Consider the following 21,210-nt stretch of genomic DNA (forward strand, 5'->3'; position numbering starts at 1 on the left):
GCCCGCCCACCCCTCACTTCACAAGAAAAAAAAAAACACCCACCCTAATGATGACGTCAGTCAAAAGTTCAAAAACACCTGACATAGCAACAGTTCAAGTCCAGAAAACAATCTTAAATGGCACAAAGGTAATTAATCAGTAAACTGCACAAGGTAAAAAAAAAACAAAAAACAAGTTTAGGTCACAGAAAATAATCATGTAGATTTAATAGAAAACATACATTTTTCTAATAAATCAGTGAAGCCTTGAAAATTAATGCAAACAATTCCTACTGGTGCCCAACTTTTCAAACCCTCTGTCTGTACAATGGCAGTGTTGGAACACACTGTGTTACTACACCTTCCAATACATTATTAGGACAATACTTTACAGCAGGAAGTAGGACTTTTACTGGATTCAGAATGGTGGGAAAAAGCTAAGTAACAAAGGGGGACAGACCGGGTTGGTCAGGGGTTCTTTGGTCAAGATAATGAACCAAAACATTAGAAGAGGAGAAGAAGACGGTGGCTTCACGTGATGGAGGAGCAGCACAGTCTCCAGACTTAAACCCCATGGAGCTGGTTTGGTATGAACTGGACAGAAGGTGAAAACAAAGCAAAGTACAAGTGCAACACATTTGTGGGAACTTCTGCAACTGTGTCAGGACGAACGTAAGAACGTCAGGGGGCGTGTTCGGCTGCTGGATGAGTCGAACATTTAGATTAAATTCAGTTCAACAAGAAGATAGCATGGTACTTTGTTTTTTAAAATCTGCGCTTCGGTTTCCGAGTCACTGAGACGTTAATTTAGGTAAATTCAAAAAACAACCTGGAAAAATGGAGGTGTTCCCAAACTTTTGACAGGTAGTATATAAATATATGTTTCACCATCAGATTCTTCCTATCTTGTCCACCCTAAAATAGCATGTGACCCTACAGAAGGTCCAAAACGCCCAGGTAGAAAATCAAGGATCTAGATAGTGAATCAGCAATCGATATACCATCTCACCACAGACCTCAGGCAATCTTCACCCACATCATTTAAAAACTCCATCTACTGTAGGAGACAGATTCCCTGGAAGCTTCAGCCATCCATCCTCAAGGTCCTTCTCCTCCTCCTAAACACCCGACCTAACCCATTCCTGTGGGATAATTCATTTCTATTATTTCTCTTGACTTTCCCTTGGTGGGGATTTCGACCTACAGTTTATCTTGTGTCCCTGTCGGGCTCGGGACAAGACAAGACAAGTCCGTGGAAGTGAATACGGCAGGAAAAAATGCGATAAGGGGGAATGAGGCATTTCATAGGGACCTTTGATTAATGTGAGTGATTCTAGAGGCAGGTAGTGATGGTGTGGAGATGACTTCAGGGTTGTGTTCTGTGTCTAAGTGAGGGAGAGAGATGGAGAAAGAAAGGACTTAAAAAAAGAGAAAATATGATATGAGGACTTAGAAGAGAAAGACAATAGAAATCCTTAGAGTTAATGACATTCTGCTGGTGCTAATTTAGGATTAAGGAATGAATATCAGCGATGTAAAATCCTCTCTCTCTCTCTCTCTCTCTCTCTGTGTGTGAGAGAGTGTGTAGCATCACCACTGTAGATGATAGGGCCAGAGGTGATTCTGATCTATGTTGGAGGTGGGGCTGGAGAGTACTGTGTAATCCCAGTGCTGGCCCTAATCTTTAATCTGTACCCCTAATCCAAAGAGCTGGGATACACTGCGTGTGTATGTGCATACGTGTGCGAGTGTGTGTGTGTCTGAGCGAGTGCAAAGGTTGATGCGGATATGTCACATGTGCAGATATGAGTTTGAGCAGACGGGTGCATGTTTGTGTGTGTGTACACGTGTGTCCATATGTGCATCCTTGTGTGAGTGTAATGCCACAGTGAGACCGAGGGGGAATTTAGTGCTGGATTGAAAAGGCCTAGTTTTGCCAGAAGATTATGTAAACACAACAATATTCCCATGACGAGGTCCGGGACAGTGAAGGTGATGGCTGGCCTGATGTGAATGGAGCACATCCCTCTTGTGGGAACAAAATGTACCCCCAGTGAAATACAGTAGCAACTACTAACAAGCAGCAAATGTCGTAATAAGGATCAGGTCAATAACTTTTTGAGGTATGAACTTTTGAGTGCAGTTTTTGGTCTTTGCCTGCTCTAAAACCATAACGTCTCAAATCTTCAATCAATCTGCAGCAGATTTTCAAAACATCAGCAGTGACCTGGGAACAATGTTGGGGATTTACTGGAGCTATACTGGGCACTATTACATAATCAGAGAATGTATCTTTCAGGCTTTACACTGCCATCAGCCTTTTTGCTTCTCTCTACAGTAAGTATGGGTTTAACTGAAGCTGAACGTTAAAGGGATGCACTTCTCTTTTTGTTGTAAAATATCAAATCCCTGAAGGCTTGAAAGGTTCCTGGCTTCTTAAAAAATAGTTGCCACCTGTTTTTTTTAGTGGGAAGACAGGTGGTTTCTTGGCACAAATTACTTTATGGTCTTTCTGTTTATCCTTTCTCTCTCTCTCTCTCTCTCTCTCTCTCTCTCTCTCTCTTTCTCTTTCTGCCACCAGCCTCTCAGGCTAAAGACCCAAATGCCGTAAAAACACCGCACCTGCAGAATACTGAGTCAGTACGAACCTTAAAGTTGACGGAGAGTAGGTGGAGATATGGGAGGATATGAGAAGAAAGGAGATGAGAAGGGAGGAGTGGGTAAGATGGAAGATAAGGTCAGAAAGAGAAAGGCAAGGAGAAAGGTACACTGTGACTAAGTGAAAAGGTGGATAGAGAAAATAGTGTACATGGGAACAGAACAAAGTGTAAAACACAGAACTGCAGAGGCAGATTGAGAGTGCCTCTCAACCTCACAGCTTCACAACTACGGGCGTGTGAATGTTTGCACAGGTGAGTGTGTGTATGTGTGTGTGTGTGTGTGGGTGCATATGTGTGCCTGTTAACAGGCAGTGTGTGATAATGTGCTCAGTGACTCATGTTTATGAGTGTATGAAGGGCTGTCCCCAAAGTAAGAAAAGTCCTAGCTCGATTGGCGCAGGTAGCACAGCATCAGAGATAAAATGAAGCATTGAAGTACGATGCAACATTTCAGCCATCCTCCATGACACCACCACTCATCTCTCAGCAGCAGGTGCCGCTTCGAAATCAATGAAACCGGGTGCAGTTTTCTTAAACAGTTTAAACATTTCTGCAGTCGTGCATTTCATCCCTGCTTTTCATCAGTATTTTACAGCGACAATCTACACCTTTCAACATGTTCATGCCGTGCAAAGATGACAGAGCATCCGGTGCCACGTTTGTTCAGTTGTTTCACTTTGTCGTTTTGCTGTGAAACTGTCATGTGAATATATATATATATATATATATATATATATATATATATATATATATATTATAGAGTGTCTCTAAAGAGTAAATGTGCCATTTTTAGTGTTTAGTCGTATTTTCTGTTTCCAGATGAACCAATAGAGATGCATCATTACATTTGGAGGGAGGTCAATAGGGGCTCTCACCATACTGTTTAACACAGGGGGAGACATTAATGATATATTTGAAAAAGTATAGACATTATGCATGTCTGATTCAAAAAAAGAGATCAAGCAGAGGCCATGTTTATGTCACTCCGTTTAATCTGGGATCATTTTGGGGAGGTACTGTATGTGAGGAGGGTTATGCGGCTAGAGCACGGCTTACAGATGTAAAATGAGCTGTTTGTTTGTCATTCCATTGAGCTTAAAGGGAGCACGGGGATGATTAAATTCAATCTTTGCAAAAGTCATGCAGAGTGTGCAGGTACCTTTGTAGGCTATTACACTTGTCCCTCATCTGATCATGCTCGCATGATCACATTAAGTAACAGGCCTGGATGCTCCAAAATCGAAATCTGCTTATGATGCTATTGACTGTCAAAAATGCACCAGACAGACACGACTTAAGTGACTTGAATAAAAACCACTAAACAACCATTTGAATAAGGATGGAGGAATTCTGTCATGCAATATAACATGAAAGAATTATTGACAACTGTCTGGCTTGTTGTACATGTTGCTTATCCCTTTGAAATACACACCCATTAGCACACACCGGCACACACCGACTCAGGTGTGAAGGTACACCAAGCTATCCGAGACATCACACTTTATCTTAAATCAAATTGCTTGCACATGTCTCTGCTGTGTCTGAATGTGTCTGTGTGCTTGTTCACAAGTGTTGTGTTCAGTCTGCAGCAAGGCTCAAAAATGAATCGTGTGGAATAGAAGATCCTTTTATCAGCTCAGAGGGGAAGTGTTTCAGAGGTTCTTGGCGTCAAGGTTATTCTAAGAAAATCTGCTATTTACTGGCACTCATCTCTTTAGCCATCCTTGCCTATTAAGCCCATCATGCTCAGTCCAACTCAGGGAAAAAAAAAAGGAAAGAAAATCTTCCTCATTTGAAGCTCATTGTTAGATGAAAAACACAATGACACATTAAAGAAAAGCAGTCTATTACAGTAGGGCTATGTTCTGTGTGACAATCTGCCGGTACTAGCTTGGCTTTTGATGTGCCTCCATTACAGAAAAACAAAGAGTGTGAATGTATGTTATGTAAATATTTCACCAACTGCTGCACGAAGCTGCCGCTGCAGATTTCTCCTATGTTGTCAGTCAAGTGGTCAGGTGTGTTACTATGCCTCTGTCACTGTCAAACAGATGCAGCGCAGCGACGGTTGTGAATCAACAACACCGCCATTATCAGCATCACCACAGATACAAATCCTGATATCTGCACAATGTGATAAAGTGATGCCGCATCGGCTTTGCTTTGTTAAGAGGAGACACTAGATCTGTGGTATGATAAGATAAACAACCGCGAGATGTGTGTGACGTGTGTGTGTTTGTAAAATATATTAATAAGTGTGTCGATGCTCGCCTCGGGAGAAGAGTGAGAGCAGCAGAGGGTCTGTGGCTGACCTCGGGTTACTTCTGCCTGTGTGAACAAGAGATGACAGGCCTCGCTATGCCAGACTCCATGTGAGCACTAACCACCTGAGATACACACACACACACACACACACACACACACACACACTTTTACAGCCTTCACAAGGAGTGTGCACATACAGTACATCCACACTGAAGCACATGCATTATACAACATTATACATCATTCAGTGCACTTCACTATAAAACTGTTCTTACGTGACAGAGAAGTACATCGAACATATCTGTCCCTCATTAGTGTGTGACATGTCACTCCGCCTGTACCATGTCAGCATGGACTCAGGTGTGTGACTCCACAAGAGTAACGTATTTATTCCTTCAACCTGACAGTGGGATCATTTCTCTGAAAAGCCAATTTCTCTTTCCCCTGTGTCTCTTTCGCTGTTCATTGTTTGCCCTCATCCATCCCCGTTTAGCAGAACTCTTGTCCAAAAAGGTTTAATCATGGCGATGTATAGGGGAGGAAAAACATCAGGGGTTACGACTGATGTTGCAACCCCCACTGTTACACTAATGGTAATAGAGGGAGGAAGAGTGTGAAACACGTTTGCCATTCCTGCACTAGAATCTTGGTATGTGCACACGCACAGTATAATGGAAGGAAATCTGCTATGTCCCAAAAACCCTCATAGGGGTAATTAAGCGCACCATTATCATCAGGTTTCCCTCCTTTAATAAGATTAGCAATGATTGCCCCATATTTGCGCTCACCTTGATCATCATTTGCGTGTTTCTTCTGTGCAAATCAATGTGTGTGTCTTCATCTGTGTGTAACAAGACATGACAGTTGCAGCCTGTTACTTATTGATCAGTCAAGACTTGACTTAAAACACAGAAAAGAAAAAAAACATTGTCAGGATTGACTTTTAACACAGCATCTGTAGAGCTTGGGGTTCAAACTTCTTCAGAAGAAGTTTAAATAGATTCACAGCCTTACGTAAGCATTGCACCAGGTGTAATTAGAAAATAATAACACAATGAATATTCTAGACACAGCTGAAAGCACTTTCATTAATATCATTTTGGCCTGAAAAACTTATTTCCAGTAAGAATATAATGGCGTTAAGTAGGAATTAGTCCACTTATTCCTACCGAGCTCATTGCCTGGGTTGATGAGCGAGCGTTCGATATTGAGCAAAGCACACAGCAGCCTGAGGTTGGTCCCAGGCCTTATCAAGGATGCAATGATGTGAAAGTGGGACAAATATAAGACTTGTGAGGACATGACAGAGTACACAGGAGAGAAGAACTGAGGGCAATGGAGAGGAGAAGCACATGAAGGGCTAATTATCAGTATTACTGGGCTTGTTAAAATGAAGTGTACTACAGGGTACAAGAGGAAGAGAAAGAGGGTGAATGGATTATCACTCTAAATACGGACACTCACATACAAATCTTACAGTATGAAGAGTTACGCATATGTGGATACCATATGATATAATAGGTAGTGTACAGTATGTGTGCTGCATTGATACCCGAGTTCCCAGTATGGGGTTTTCTTCAAGCTTGTTATAAACACTAATTCCCTTATTGCTCACAGAGCAGCTCTCATCTAAGGTCTGTGTGTGTATGTGTGTGTGTGTGTGGAAGGGAAAGAGACAGTGAGAGTGTGTGTGTGTGTGTGTTTGTGTGTGTGCGTGTGTGTGTGTGTGTGACTGCAAGGCATACACAAGGCCAGAAACAGGCTTAATAAGGAAACGCTCTAATGAAAATTCATCACATCTGCCCAGAGAGAGAAACCCATTTCCAAATGCAGACACATAAAAAATCCACTAAATTCCTGTAGTTACACACACACACACACACACACACACACACACACACACACACACACACAAACACATGAATATGCACTACTGCTTTCTGAATGATAGGATTCATCCATTTCTAAACCTTACACAACTCTGTCCATCCTCTGTCTCTGTCCCCTCAGTGGATCTTTGCAGGCCTTGCACAGTAAGTGCGTCCTCAGGGAGAAGGGCCACTTTTTTTTGACAGAGAATCTGAGTATGTGTGTGTGTGTGTGTGTGTGTGTCTGTTGCCTATGTAGAATGATGCAATATCTGGTTGGCTTAGCCTTTTCGACACCAGAATAGCCTGAGGCAAGACCTCCAGGCGCACACACACACACACACACACACACACACACACACACACACACACACACACACACAAACACACACACACTGCATGTATAGAATACACAGACTGAATGATGGATAGTGTGTGCTTTTTGTGAGTGTGTGCGCGCATGGAAATAACTTTTAGACTAAATCTGAGACTGTGAGGATGAGCTGGATACATACTCAGGCGTGCAAAATCACAGACTGAGACAGGAGCGAACACCTCCTCTCCAAGTCGGATGTAAAATCAAAATAGAAAATCAGAGCACCAAAGGATAGCAGGCTAGAGAGAGGCAGGGTGAGAGGGAAGTGAGTCAAGGATCATGTGCATTTACACATTTTTCTTTCATAAGAGACCATAACTGTAAACGAACAAAAGCATGAGCCTGATCCGTCTCCTTTCAATCACTCCACCATGTGTTTTTTTTTTTAATGTTGCATTGTCTTGTCACTTACACTTTCTATCCTGTGCAGTGAAAGCAATCTGTTTTCAAAGAGCTCTACCCCCTCCCTACACCCTCCCGTTTACTTTTGCTGTAATGGTTTATCCTCAACATGAGGATCAGAGTTCAGATGGGCGAACTGGAGACTGGAGGTAACTGCCTGTAGCTATTTTTATTAAAAATAAAAAGGGCATGACTCGCATACAAAAATTGTTTAAAAGTTTGGAAATTGTTCACATTATAATGTAAGGCTGTTTTATACCGATGGTTGGAAATACTGGTGACATTAAAAATATCTTTTACATGACCTGAAAACAGAAATAACAGACTTTACTGTTGTCTTGTGTTGAACCTGCTACCTTCTCTGTGAGGCTGTACTTAGCCAAGGCTGTGCTTTGAGGTAAATTCCAACATGTTTACATGCTCACAATAACAATATTATCACGCTGACATTTTCAAGTAATGTTCATCATGTTCACCATCTTAGATTATTAGAATGCTAACATTTGCTAATCCGCTAATTAGCAAATTTTATGGCGCTCCATTCCCTAGCTGTCTCTATCTGTCGAGACATTTCACCAGGAAAAATCAGGGGACTACAAAGTCCAAATGACGTTAGAACCATAAATGAGGACCATGATTTTTTCCATCTTGTAGATGTTGATATGTGGTACTAAAAGCAAAGTCAGTACGATTCATTCTCAAAGGAACATGAATGTCTGTGGAACCTTTGATGGCAATCCATAGCTATAGAGATATTTCAGTCTGGACTAAAGTGGCGGGCCAACTGCACTGACTGCTAGTTTGTTGATCCAGCAGCCAGTTGGCTAAAAATCAGCCAATCATCTTGAGACGGCGGCAGGTTCCAGTGCTTTGCTCAGAGTTTTGGTTAGTGGAACTAGCACTTTTGATTACATTTAGATCATGCTTGTCATCATGATTGATCAGCTGTTTACTTTGATCTGTGGCAGTACAGCATGGATCTGATTTAGGCTACTAATTATAAAAAAAACTATGTACCCTCAACAAACAGTATGTTAATGGAACAGATGTCATCCAATACCATAGCCCAGCCACAAATCCCATATTTGTGAAATCTCAACTGCATTTTTCTCTTGAGAGAGGTATTGATTTAACTAATATTTGAGGCCATAGTTTGTGATTTTGTTGAACAGGATTGCATTTCAATGAAGGGTGTAATGTTTGGTCACACATGTGGTTCAAGGGTGGAGTATCCTGTAAAATGATACTGTGCAAATGTTACAAAACTGTGCTTTCAGGGAATTGTGCCTCTGTCTGGAACAAGGACATACAGTAAATACTGCCAATGTACAACAGCAAATTTAGTGAAATTAATCAATACGTGTCATTGTTTGTAAGCTTGTGTAACCTCAAGTGTATAATAGCACTACTGTCTATGTCTGGTGATATGTTAAATGATGTGAGTGTCTACGTCTAACAGGAGCAGCATTACCCTGTGTGCTGTTTCCTGCAGCAGCCAGTTCTTTATTTGTCTTTTCGACTATGTTCACAATAGCGTGGATTAAATTGAAAACACAGAATATTCTCTTGATTTTGTCCTTCTATCTCCGCTAAGCTGGCGTTGTCTATTCCTGGAAATTGGGATTTTCAAAAATGCTCTCCCGTGGGGGTTTTGTTGATTTGAAATTGCCAGCCTTGTGCTATAATGAGCATGGAGAAAAAGAGCTTTTTGAAAATGCTTTTGTGTACAGTAATTGTCAACTTGTCGACCTTACATTAACATAACCACGAACAGTAAGGCTGCTTAAAAGCAATGTGAAGACCCACCTCGTTGTTGCCTCCAGTTTTCACTTGTAAGTCAATCAGTACATCCGTTTCTGTTTTTGGTGTAAGACAACTGTGCAAATAAATAACCCAGGAATTACCATTAATCGCATTTAAGCACAAGTAAAGCTGCTCAGCCTTACATCTCTCTATTGTAAAGTAAAGAACAAAACTATATTTCGCACTTCATTCGAGCATGCAGGTTGGGAAAAACAGACTTCATGCAAAAAGTTTGTGGTGCAGAAAAAATTGCCATGCCAAGCAGACCTATAGTCGCACATGGCTCACGTGTCGAACATAAAACCACTGAATTAAATGGCTCCTGTCAGCTCCGACACACGCACACCTCACAGAATGCAACATAAACGCTTTCAGCAGACATGGGGGATTAGACAAAAGGATGGAGAGATGGAGGAAACGTCGCTGTGGTTTCAGAAGTTTGAGATCATTATAAAACATTCAGAGGATGGTGTAATACTCAGAGGAAGAAATGTGGAAAGCTGATGGCTTTGCCTACCTTTCAGTATGTGTATGTGTGTGTGTTTATGTGTGTGTGTGTGTGTGTGTGTGTGTGTGTGTGTGTGTATCATACTGTACATGTGTGTGTTTGTGACTGGGAAGGTCAGTGGAGAGAAACAACATTCACTGTCAAGTGCTGTCCTCCAGAGAAATGTGCAGCACAGGGTTGAATTGTTCACAAACGCACTCACACATACGAGGGAAACGCACACTGTATCAATGACTAAAAATGCAACTCCCTTCAGGGCCATGAGCGGATGCTACTTTTACCTACCAACTTAATTTGCCTCAGTGTGTGTGTGTGTGTGTGCGTGTGTGTGTGTGCGCACGGGCACATTTGTGTGTGTGTTAGGGGTTTTGGTCACTTTTGCTTACACTTATCCACTTTTGGATGATCTAGATATACTCAAGTGGTGGGAACGCTTTCTAGCTCTCACACACACACACACACACACAAACACACACACACACACACACACACACACACACACACACACACACTTCTGTTCACTCTGTCAAACACATACAGACCCACTAATGCACCTACCCACGATCCACCTACACTGACACAAATACGAATGCACACATACATGTTAGCCACTGGCCTCATTGTTAGATTTGCCCTCTCTGGGGAATAAATTAAACTGTAAAACCTTCTTCTCTGGCATACGTGTGTGTGTGTGTGTGTGTGTGTGTGTGTGTGTGCCCATGCTCATGTAAATGCGTGCATGTGTAAATCCATTGATCACGACTGCATTAATTCATTCCTTTTGTGGCCAAACATGGCCTTTAGACACGCCGCGCAGAGTGCCTCTCCAAAAACCCAGACTTCAATTGAGAGGCTCAAACCACACTTCGGTTTGCATGCACGCACACGCACACATATGCACACGTAAACAAAATAAAAGACAGAGAGACACAAAATCTAACACACAAAGCCAAGCTTTCACAGTCCCTGACTCCCTGTCATACAACCCTCTACAACACCGTTTCTCCCCGGTGATTTGACAGCAGAGAAATCTCCACCATCTCCCCACTCTCCCTCTGTTCCTTCACTTCCTCCTCACAAAGATTTCGCCTTTGCTGACTGACGTGCCAGATGAATGAACGTCATCTGACCGAAACATACTCTAGCTCTAAATAAATGTACCAGAGTCCTGACAGTGTGCAGGAGTTCTACTGTATTTGTGTCTATTCCTGTGTTGTCCTTCAACACCATCTCTCTCACACAAGTTTGCAGAGATTCTTAATGACCATACCGAGGCAAACCTCCATCAATAAAAAAAACCACAGCGGGGGATGTAGAAGATGTGATGTTGTGAGCCTGAACTGCTCTATTGACTACAACACAAGAAAACTAAAAACAAAACAGATCATCAGATGCTTTGGTGCTGAGTTTTCCATCAGTACCTGTTGCACAGCAAATGCCTGTTAGCTTAATTTCATTCCAGCAATCATTTTGTCAGAATAAACTTCATTTCCATTAGTTTTCAACTGACCCGTCTGAATAAATGGTAAAATAGAATATCATGCAGTATATTCTGCATTATATGTTCTCATTAAATCCTTGAAAACAATCACCAGTTCACCTCTTGAAACCCATATACACAATTTTCATTCTCTACAGATTGAGTTTGAAACCAAGGCTGATTGATAATTGAATTTTTAAAGTTTGGGCGTATTTTAACCCTGAACACATTTCTGATACTTTTTTTCTTTCCCTTTCTTTCAGCATAATTTGGCTGCTCATTAACTAATCTTTCCATGAGGTGCCTTGGAGTTTCAGGGGTCTAAAACCTCACATAGCACTGCTATGTGAGGTTTTACACTGTCAATTTGTGAGAGGTGGTTCTTTCTGCTCTACCGTGTCACATCTGCAGTCATATGAACCCTGAAGGCTTCTGCCTCACACACACAAACGCATGCACGCATGCACGCACGCACGCACGCACGCACGCACACTTCTGGTCTAAAAAAAAAAAAAAAAAAGAGACACAGCTGTACCATCATACACACATCCATATAGACTTACTGATAGTGGAAGCTATATTGGATTACTGTAAATGCACTTTAGGATGTCAAGCAGAGAGAGTTTAAGAGACATTATAAGAGATATCCATAATACGCACCTTTACTGTTACAAATTGTACGACAAGTCTGCATGTGTGCGTGTGTGTGATGAGAGAACAAGTCTGCTCAAGCACAAGTCTTACGATGAAAATGAGGTCATGTGGTCTCATGGGAAAGTTAGAGTGGGAGAGACAGAGAGGGGGAAGGTTACGATAATGGACAAAAAGATGGTAAAGACAGACGAGAGAGAGAAGCAGCAGTGAGGAAGAGGAGGGTGATGGAATAATGGCTGTTATCCCACCACCTTCTGCCCTACAACCCTCTATCCAGTCCAGATCCAGTTTGTGCATGTCAACAACATACACACGTAATCACCCCCAGTGATGTGAGCGGACCTCACACTGAAGAGACATCAGAATGCTCTGATTCCCCTGCAGACATCTTCTTGACTTTCATTTTGACACTGAGAGGGTGGACACAACAATGTAAACACAAGTTAAAAGGACTTTAACTTTGAAGTAATCACTATAAATCCCCACTGCAACAAGAGTGCGTCATCTTAGTCTCTATTCAGTTTAGTAGCTATATTTGTCAACCCTGTATATACTGTATACAGTGGTTTGTTTCAACCGCTACACACTGGTTCTCTTTGTTTATTGCTCCACTTACCATAATAAATAATTTAGCAAAGTTTGGATCCGTACATCTGACCATGTTAAAAATCCATTTGCAGGAAGTGCTCACATAATTTGTCAATGTTAATACACACTTTGACAAAATGTGGAGATTCAGTAGGTATTGCACTATAGTTTTACTTCAGAGAAATATAAAGGTATTCTTGCTGCTTGGTGAATATACTCTGCATCTCTGTCTACTCTCAAATACGAAATTACATTAGAGTCTTACAGTCCTGATTCAGTCTTATATATTCAGGAAGTGTACATTAAGTGTACACACTGTGTAATTGGCCCGAGGCTACTGCAGGCACCTGTACGCTTTGGGTTGAAGTATGCTGCTGTGCAGCATCAAGATGTGTATGAAATATTAACCAGATCCTCTAATGGGACTTCACGTCAAATGTCTCCATCTGCATTGTATTCCAAATATCACATGTCTGACTTGTACGCATGTCATCACAATCAGATGAAGATGATGAATGGGAAGGAGAGGCATCGCAAAACACACGGGCAGTATAAGCAAGCATTGACTAACAATGGTGATAAAATGAGGAATCTCATTTTTGAGACTAAAAGCACATTATTAAACCTCTAGGGGCTGAATCAACAGGACACACACACGCACGCACGCACGCACGCACGCACACACACACACACACACACAGACTCTAAGGCTATTAAACAGACTTATCCTGCATACCACATAAATAATTCATACAGAAGTAAAATTCCCATGCAATCTTTGCTGATGCACTGGCACATTTAACATTAAGAATGTACGAATATGAAAGGCTAGAAGAACATGTCTGAATATATACACTTTAGTGGGCTACTATTTTCTCATAGTGGTGATCTGTACAGCCAAACCTGTATAAAAGCTATTTCAGTAGTTTAAAGGGGACCTATTACTTAAAGTGTGTTATATAGGTTTTTGTGCATGTAAATGGTCTACAGAGTCACAAGGATCAAAGTTTATACCAAAGGAAGAAACTCTGTCAGGGTAAAAACCCAGTTTTCACCTTTGTATGAAAGGTCATCATCGGGGGTCCAGACATTACTTCCTGGTCCTATTGACGTCAATACATCTCTTGGTGCTGCCCACCTGCAAGCTTGGCACCCCCCCCCACACACACACACACACACACACAAGGCGCAGCACATAACTACTTATAATACAGACTTTTCTTTAGTTTAGTGGCCATACCGAAAAGATTCTTAATTTCCTGCAGAAATCTTCTTAATTTTTCCACAATTCTCCACTGCTCCAAACATTATAGTGTAAACCTGCACTTCAAGGAGGACTGCTTCAGAAACCACGCACAGTTAGACGCTTCACTTTCACAACGGTTATTTCTCTAATTCCCACCTAATGTAATTCACACTTAATGTGGCCAAACACGGGGCTCAGGCTCAAGGCGTGTCAGTCTGCATTGTTATTGTGAATTTGTGTTGTTAGCCGCGTTACAGCGACCTGCTCACGTTAGCAAGAAGCAGCATAGCAAAGATATATTTTCTTAAATGTCTGTCGGTGTTGACATGCTGTACGTCGTTAGTTCGGATAAATTATCCATAATTTAATCACAAAGTAATTTTTCAGTAACTATGAGCACTAAAGTTGAATTAATTCAGATTTCCCGGCATCGTAAACCAGCAGGAAGTGAAGCGGTGGAGACTCCCTACCTGCCACCGTCTGTCTGTTCCTCCATTATTCATTTAGTCCGGAAGTGTCCACACTTAGAAAATCAAAAGGGTTTCTCAGAAAATATTCCAAGTTATGAATATTGTCGTCTGAAGTCTTTGCAGACTGTCCAGCATCTTGACTCGCAGTGATTCCGGCTGCGGGACAGTGGGTACGCTCATTTTCTGCTCCAGTCCAGGTTGTGAAGGTGGACCGGGTCTATCATCTTCTGGTTCAGGATCAGACTCTTGCTCAAAACAACAAGGAAGAACCGAAGCCGTCACAACAGTTTGTTTACACAAGACATGCGAAGCGTGTAGTTGCCATGGTAGTTGCTGTAAACTGACCAATCAGAGCACACTGGGCTCCAGGGGGAGGAGGGGGGTCTTAAAGAGCCCTGAGCTCTAACAGAGCGTTTCAGACAGAGGGTCAATACAGTAAAGTATAAAATGTCCAGAAAAATAAAAATAATGTCTTTTCAGAACATTAAAGCATGTAAATCTATTTTAGTCAACACCAAGAATGAAATGATTAACACTAAAAATGGCCATAATAGGTCTCTTTAAAAAAGCAGCCGTGGGACCTTTAGGACAACCTTAATGAGCAGAGAAGTTAACCACAACTAATTTACAGCAATGTAGTTGAACTTACTCGACAGCAGGTAAAAGTTTTGTCAGTATATGCTGTATTATAAATAAATAAAGCAAGAGGATAGCAGAGAGGCCCAACAGAGTGAATTGATTACAAGGCACTAAATCCTTTTAGAGCCTATATATTTCAAATGCATTCCTAGAATAGTCATAAAAGGAGGGTTGTAAAAAGGTGACTGTAATTGTGTGCTACAAATGAGGGAAGAAGGAGCAAAGTGGTTTGGTTTAAGATGAGAGAAAGTGAGGAGGAGAGAGGAAAGTGGAGAGGAAAGAGCAATGAACACTGGTGCCAGACAAAGAGGAACATTCAGAGGAGAGAATAAGATTGAGATGAAGATGACAAGAAAAAGGAAGAACGAAAGACGGAGACAAAGCATGGAAGATGACAGATGTGAAGAGCGTGAGGGAATGAAAGTGAGAACACTTCCGTGAGAAAGTCAGTATGTGTATGTGCGCTAGGAGGGAAAAAAAAAGCTTTTGTGAAATATTCAGTGTGATAGAAGACTTATAGAAGCAAAATCCTCTCTCTGGAGAGAGAGGAAGAGAAGGGAAGAGGAGCAGAGAAGAGGAGGAGAAAGGAGCAGTGATTGAAGTTTTGGATAAGAGTCATAAGGCTGGAGACCATTTCAGCAGAGAGGTCTCTGCTGTGAAGCTTCGTGTAGGACTGTCAGGGCCCTCTCTATTTTTGAAAAGTGTGTGGGTATACTGCTCACACCTTATAGCATCCAGTATACCTGTGGAGCTTGCTGGAGGTGAGCTTATGTAGAATTTTCATCTGGGTTACCATTTTAGCAGAGGGAGAAGCAGTCTGTGGTTCTCAAATAATAATAAGATGAATTTAAGGTCCTGAAATGGAAATTGTCTCCTCTGGGAGACAAAGATACATCAATGGAGTTGGTGTCTTTCCTGCCATAAAGCTTTAATTTGATTTTCCATCTTGCAGGTCCTCAAGCACAATAATCCCAATTTGGAAACTGGGCAACCTGATTGCCTACAAAACATGTTTATATACGACTAATGTACTAACGCTGTCTGTACTAACTTTAATGGCGATGTTTTTTACGATTAACTAATGGTGACACCCCTATATTGACTACTACACAGACACAGGGAAACACAGGACTTTGACCGCAGAGACTTGTTGAATTTACACTTAGTTATAGTTATGTTACATGTGGTTTGAGAGAAAATACTGAAAAGAGCAACATGTCTTGCCTTGTGATTTAAGTAAGAGCTGATTTTTTAGCCACATTAGCAGAGCAGCTTTAGGGATGGCAATGTCGGTCAGTCGGTCAGCCACTTTGTTTTGGACTGAAATATCTCAGCAACCATTGGATAGATTGGCAGATAATTTTGTTCACACATTCATGGTTCTCCTACTAACCCACTGAATTTGAACAAAGTTTTTAAGAGCAGAGTTTGGACAGATAAAGTGCTACATCGAGTGTCAGATTGCTAACAGTCCTGCGTTAAAACAACACTGGCTGAATAGGTGAAGGCATGTTGCCTCAGGTACAGGTGAGACAATGAAATCTGATCAAGCGGCAGATAAATGCATTTAAATACTGCACAACGCTTCAATTATTTTGACTTAAACAGTAGAAAATCTTTTTTTTTTTGCATGCGTGTGACCGGCCAACACAGAGGTTTGCTGGATGATGTTGCATTGCATTAATGCAACACACAGAGCAGTCTAGTCAGTCTAAGCATGGCCCAGGGCACCTGTCAATCAAGCCAGCATTTCCCAGAGCACTCGCTCTCATTAATGCTCAGTATGTTTTGTTGGCAATAATGACATATTGTAGAGTAAATAAGCGACATTGTACAGTGTTTCAAGAGAATTATTTCAATGTCTAGCTTTCTTGGAGCAGACATCCACTGGCTATTAAAGATGCTGGATCATATAGTGCTTTCACAGTGGCTCTAACAATCAGCCTTAAGGATTGTGGCTTGTTGCAAACAAAGATATGGGTCCCCTCTTTTCTAAACTCAAACTTCAGACCCCGTGTCCCTGTATGACATGGACTAACTGCATTTACTCTACAATCATGACCACACATAAAAAAAAAATCACATTCATATACACACCGGCTTAAAGACACAAACACGCACCAAAAGGCTCTATAAATACAGTGTGGAGGTAATGTTCATCGTGTAAAGTAGGCGGATTAACTGGAACCAGGTCAGAGCAAAGGCAGTGCATGCGCTTGCTTTTCCTCCTATTTAGCTGCCTTTCTCGCCATTTTTTTTTTCTCGCTATTGCTTTTCCGGCTCTTTTTTTTTTTTTTTTTTTGATGATGAGGTAGACTGGAGTGCTTATCTCTAGCAACCCCTCACAATCCTGCACCCCCACTGCCACTTTGTCTCCTAACTTCTCAGTACCATGTCTCTACAAAGGCAAGCATCGAGACCACTATTTCTTAGGGTTTTGAATTTTGTGAGCAGATTATCCAACAAGCATGCTGATATATTCAATTACTCAGCTACTAGTGCGTACAACTATGTAGGTAATATTTACTGTGATAAGAGCGCAAACCATGCAAACACTGTCCAAGGGAAAATTCTGAGATTTAAATTATTGAAGTTGGATGCTGACAATTTGTCATTAATGAAGCTGTGAACGTAGGAGTTTATGCTTTATGAATGAGTGAAACCAACAAAACTATCCAATGCTGCACCAGGTAAAAGCATGTACAAGCATCTGGCTTAAAGTGAGTGAAGGAGTGAAGGAATGAGTGAAAGACTTTGAGACTGACTATATGTTTTGGTGTTGATAGCTTCCACTATTTGCTTATCTCTTATAGATGGCAAGATGCATTCAAGCAATCAGTGGAGAGGCTCTGTAATGGAGCAGAGAGAGAGAGATTGAAAGAGAGCAAGGAGAAGAAAGCGAGGACATATAGCACAGGTAAAGGCCAGAGGGAGTAGACATGGCTTAATCAGAGGAGGAGGACGAGGAGGAGAGACTTTATCTTTATACCATGAGTCAGAGTAAAGAATGCACCTCAGAGAGGAAATCTGCCTTCGTTTCAAACCACCTCAGAATTAAACTCATCCATCCTGAGAGACAGAGAGACTGAGACAATCTGCGTCTGCAAAGCAGTCATCTTTCACCTGTAGCTATAGCAGAGATCTTGGCTTGCATAATGCAGTGTGAGGATAAAGCCTCCTTTATGACCAGCTGAGCCAATAAATCCGGATCAGTTCTGACCTCTTTTTTCTCCCCCACCCTCCTATCTCCTCCTCTCTGTGGTTGTCTTTGCTACAGAGCGGGCAGCGAGTTCCAGCAGCTGAACTCTCTACAGCCCAGAAATTCTTCCTGAGTCCTATTTCTGTCTTAGCTTCTCGAAGCAGCCTCACAAAAATAAAGACCATATAGCCATCCCTTGAATCCATCCATGCATTCAACCAAAGAGGAAAAAGTGGAGACACTTGACACTTAGTGCTTCCCTCGCTGGAACAATGAAAGTGTTTCAAACGTATCTTATTTTCCCAGTATATTTAATTGGCTGTATCTGTCTCTCTCTACACAATCCCTTCCCTCTGGTGCAAAGTCCCAGCCATAATTGTTTTCAATTAAAAAGGTCTGTGCTGCCGTCATCCTTAGCTTGCCTTAGCTATATTGCTATTCAGGGGAACGTCTACCAGAAGATGAGGGGTAGTTGTTTTGGCAGGCATCGTCATGATTGGATGGGGAGCCACAGTTGAAGGACTGATAAAGCAGTGGCATGTTGGATCCATCTTTACAACAGCTTGGGGTGTTATGTAAGGGGTGATGTAGCCGAGGCTGGTGGAGGAAGAACGAATGATAAATCCCAATGACAAATATAATGAGCAAGCAATAAGTGACTGTTACTCTGGTGACATTATACTTAAGTTATAATTTCCTTTGTGCTTCTATTTTTTTTGTCTTTGTCATTACAATAGTAAGCAGGATGACACTCAGCTATGTGTATAGTATTTTAGGGGTTTGCATTTTTTTGTGTCAGTTTCTGCTCTGTGTCCTAGCTACGCTGGCCCAGATTCTACCCCAGTTTCAACACTTTGTTTTTGCTGATCTCAGAGAAATGCTGATCCTGGACAGCCAAGCACTTTGTGTTTACCTCTGTTCAGTCTGGGCCAGCTTGAGGAAACCCCCCAATTAACAGGTGACAGGAATCAAATAATGTGAAATTGGGCCAGGTGGAGTATGTTGCATGCTGCTTGGCCTCTCAAGGTTTATTTGGAGGAGGGAAAACTACTCCTGTCTGGTTTTACTGTCTCCTCTTGCTGTTCCTAATTCCTCTCTTACAAAAGGCCACTGAAATCATTCTCACAACAGTCTAATGAGGGAGACAGATCAGGAAAGGTGGAAAGAAAGGTGACAACAGAGGCACAGAGGAAAGTGAGAGAAAGGCTGAAAAGGAAAGAGCAAGGTGACAGAAAAAGATGCTAAGAGGTGAAGCATTAAGAAAAGTGGAAAAAGGAATACGACAGGGAGGAGGAAGAGGAGATGGAAAAATGACAGATGAGGAGATAGAGACAGAGAGGACAGCATATGTAGGCTCTGGTAATGAATGCCACTTTAATGAAGTACTCTTTCTGTCACTCTGTTTCCCTCTAATCTATCTTTTCTTTCTATCCCCTCCCTGTTTCTCTGTCGCTTCAAATCTATCTCTCTCTCTCTTTCCTCTAACACTAGAGAGCCATGGGGATAGGATAACTCATTACTAATTCATTGTTTCTCCCCACATATGTATTTACAAGGCCTTGAATCCTGGTTAATTCGGTATGCTGCGACAAAGCACAGAAAAAAGCATCTTTTATCTGTATGATGAAGCTGCCTCCAAACTCCCGGCTATGGAAGAATCTCTCACCTGTCTTTTCTCCTCTTCTACTCAGTGGGTTTTGGAGCAGAAGTCAGACACCATTGAGTAAAGGTCAGCAATCAATAGCTATGTTTTCTTATCCAGCTGTCAAGGTCATTTTAAGTGAACTTTTGAAATGCTGAAAAGAAATTCAATGTAAAATACAGTAGGTGTGTTGCTATCACCTAAGGTGAAATGAATAGACTTCTTGAATTTAAAATGAAGCTACATACTGTATGTTTGAACACATAACCATGAGAAGTAATGAAACAAGTCTTGAAACAATGTTATTTATTTACTACAGCCTTTCAACTGGAAATAAAGCAGTGTTGTGGGGATTTCATTGACATTTGCTTTCTTTGTTTACCATCTTTCAAACAAAACATTAATTTGCATAAAAATGATTCTCCTATACGCATTCTCACAGTATGTAGAGCTATAATAATAAAGATTCACTGAGTTTTCATGAGTTTGATTCCTCCCTTGATGTGTTGTGTTGGCACCAGACTCGTTGGTAGAATTTGATTCATTGCTTTAATCGGAGTTTGTGGTGCACACACATTTACGGTGTGTGCGTGCACATGCATGTGTGTGTAGGCTGTGTGTGTGTGTGGTAGTGACACATGCTGAAGTTCTTTCATTACCTCTGCCAGTGAGGGCGGTTGGTGCGTTTGTTCTCCCGTCTTTGAGTCTCTGTCTGCAAAATATATCAAAAAGTTAAATGAGTTTGGCTGAATATTTGTGAACAGATCTCTGGCCCAAGGATCAGTTGATTCAGTTTTTGGCAGCTGGGATTTCTGACATTGTTAATGTTTTGAAGGTTTTGTAGCTTTTGTAATACTGGGAAAGTGCAATATCTAAAAAGAGTTTGGCATATAAAGGTATAACACAGTATTGTATAGCCTCCCGTACTACAATACATACAGTGGCAACTCTTTAGTGCAATTGGAAAAGGCTAAGAGAAACACTGGACATGTAGCCTACCTAAGCTAATGTATAAGCTCTTATAATTAGCCTACCTTTTGTAGCTGGTTAGCAGTTTGGCAAATACAACTGTTATATTCAAAAAATGTTACAATAGCTATCGAAGCACTTACCCAGTCATCAACTGCCTAATGTTGATCCATTAATTGGTTCACTGATTGTTTCTTTCAGTTAACAATCCATGAAACTCACTACTACCACTACTACTAATGCTAACTGCTACAAGCTCTGTTGGTTACAACCGTTAGCTTTCATTGGCTAAACTGTCACCACTTTGCTAGCGCTAACATCTCATTGCTAGCAGTGCGGCGGAACGCAAGGTAGGCTACAACTAGCTGCTAATAATAGCCATAGTAAGTAATGGTTTTTGGCTTTTTGGACAATGCACTACAACAATACTGTATGTCACAGGAGGAAATTAAATATGAAACT

At 41.4% G+C, this 21,210-nt stretch overlaps 1 protein-coding gene across 2 annotated transcripts in view; it reads right to left on the bottom strand.

Moving 5' to 3' along the window:
• Positions 1–21,210, bottom strand: part of camkvl (CaM kinase-like vesicle-associated, like) — a 35,993-nt gene that overhangs the window by 10,525 nt on the left and 4,258 nt on the right. The window contains exon 2 of one of the 2 annotated variants that reach the window (XM_087179004.1): positions 20,439–20,491. The exons of the other annotated variant lie outside the window; for it this stretch is intronic. The gene's annotated coding sequence lies outside the window, so the exon portion shown is untranslated. The remainder of the gene's footprint in view (positions 1–20,438; positions 20,492–21,210) is intronic. 2 annotated transcript variants of the gene reach the window in all.

The sequence above is a fragment of the Seriola lalandi genome, unplaced genomic scaffold (assembly GCF_002814215.2).
Source record: "Seriola lalandi dorsalis isolate HSWRI2012SDOR001 ecotype SW California unplaced genomic scaffold, Sedor1 jcf7180002054767, whole genome shotgun sequence".
In the NCBI taxonomy this organism is placed as follows: Eukaryota; Metazoa; Chordata; class Actinopteri; order Carangiformes; family Carangidae; genus Seriola; species Seriola lalandi.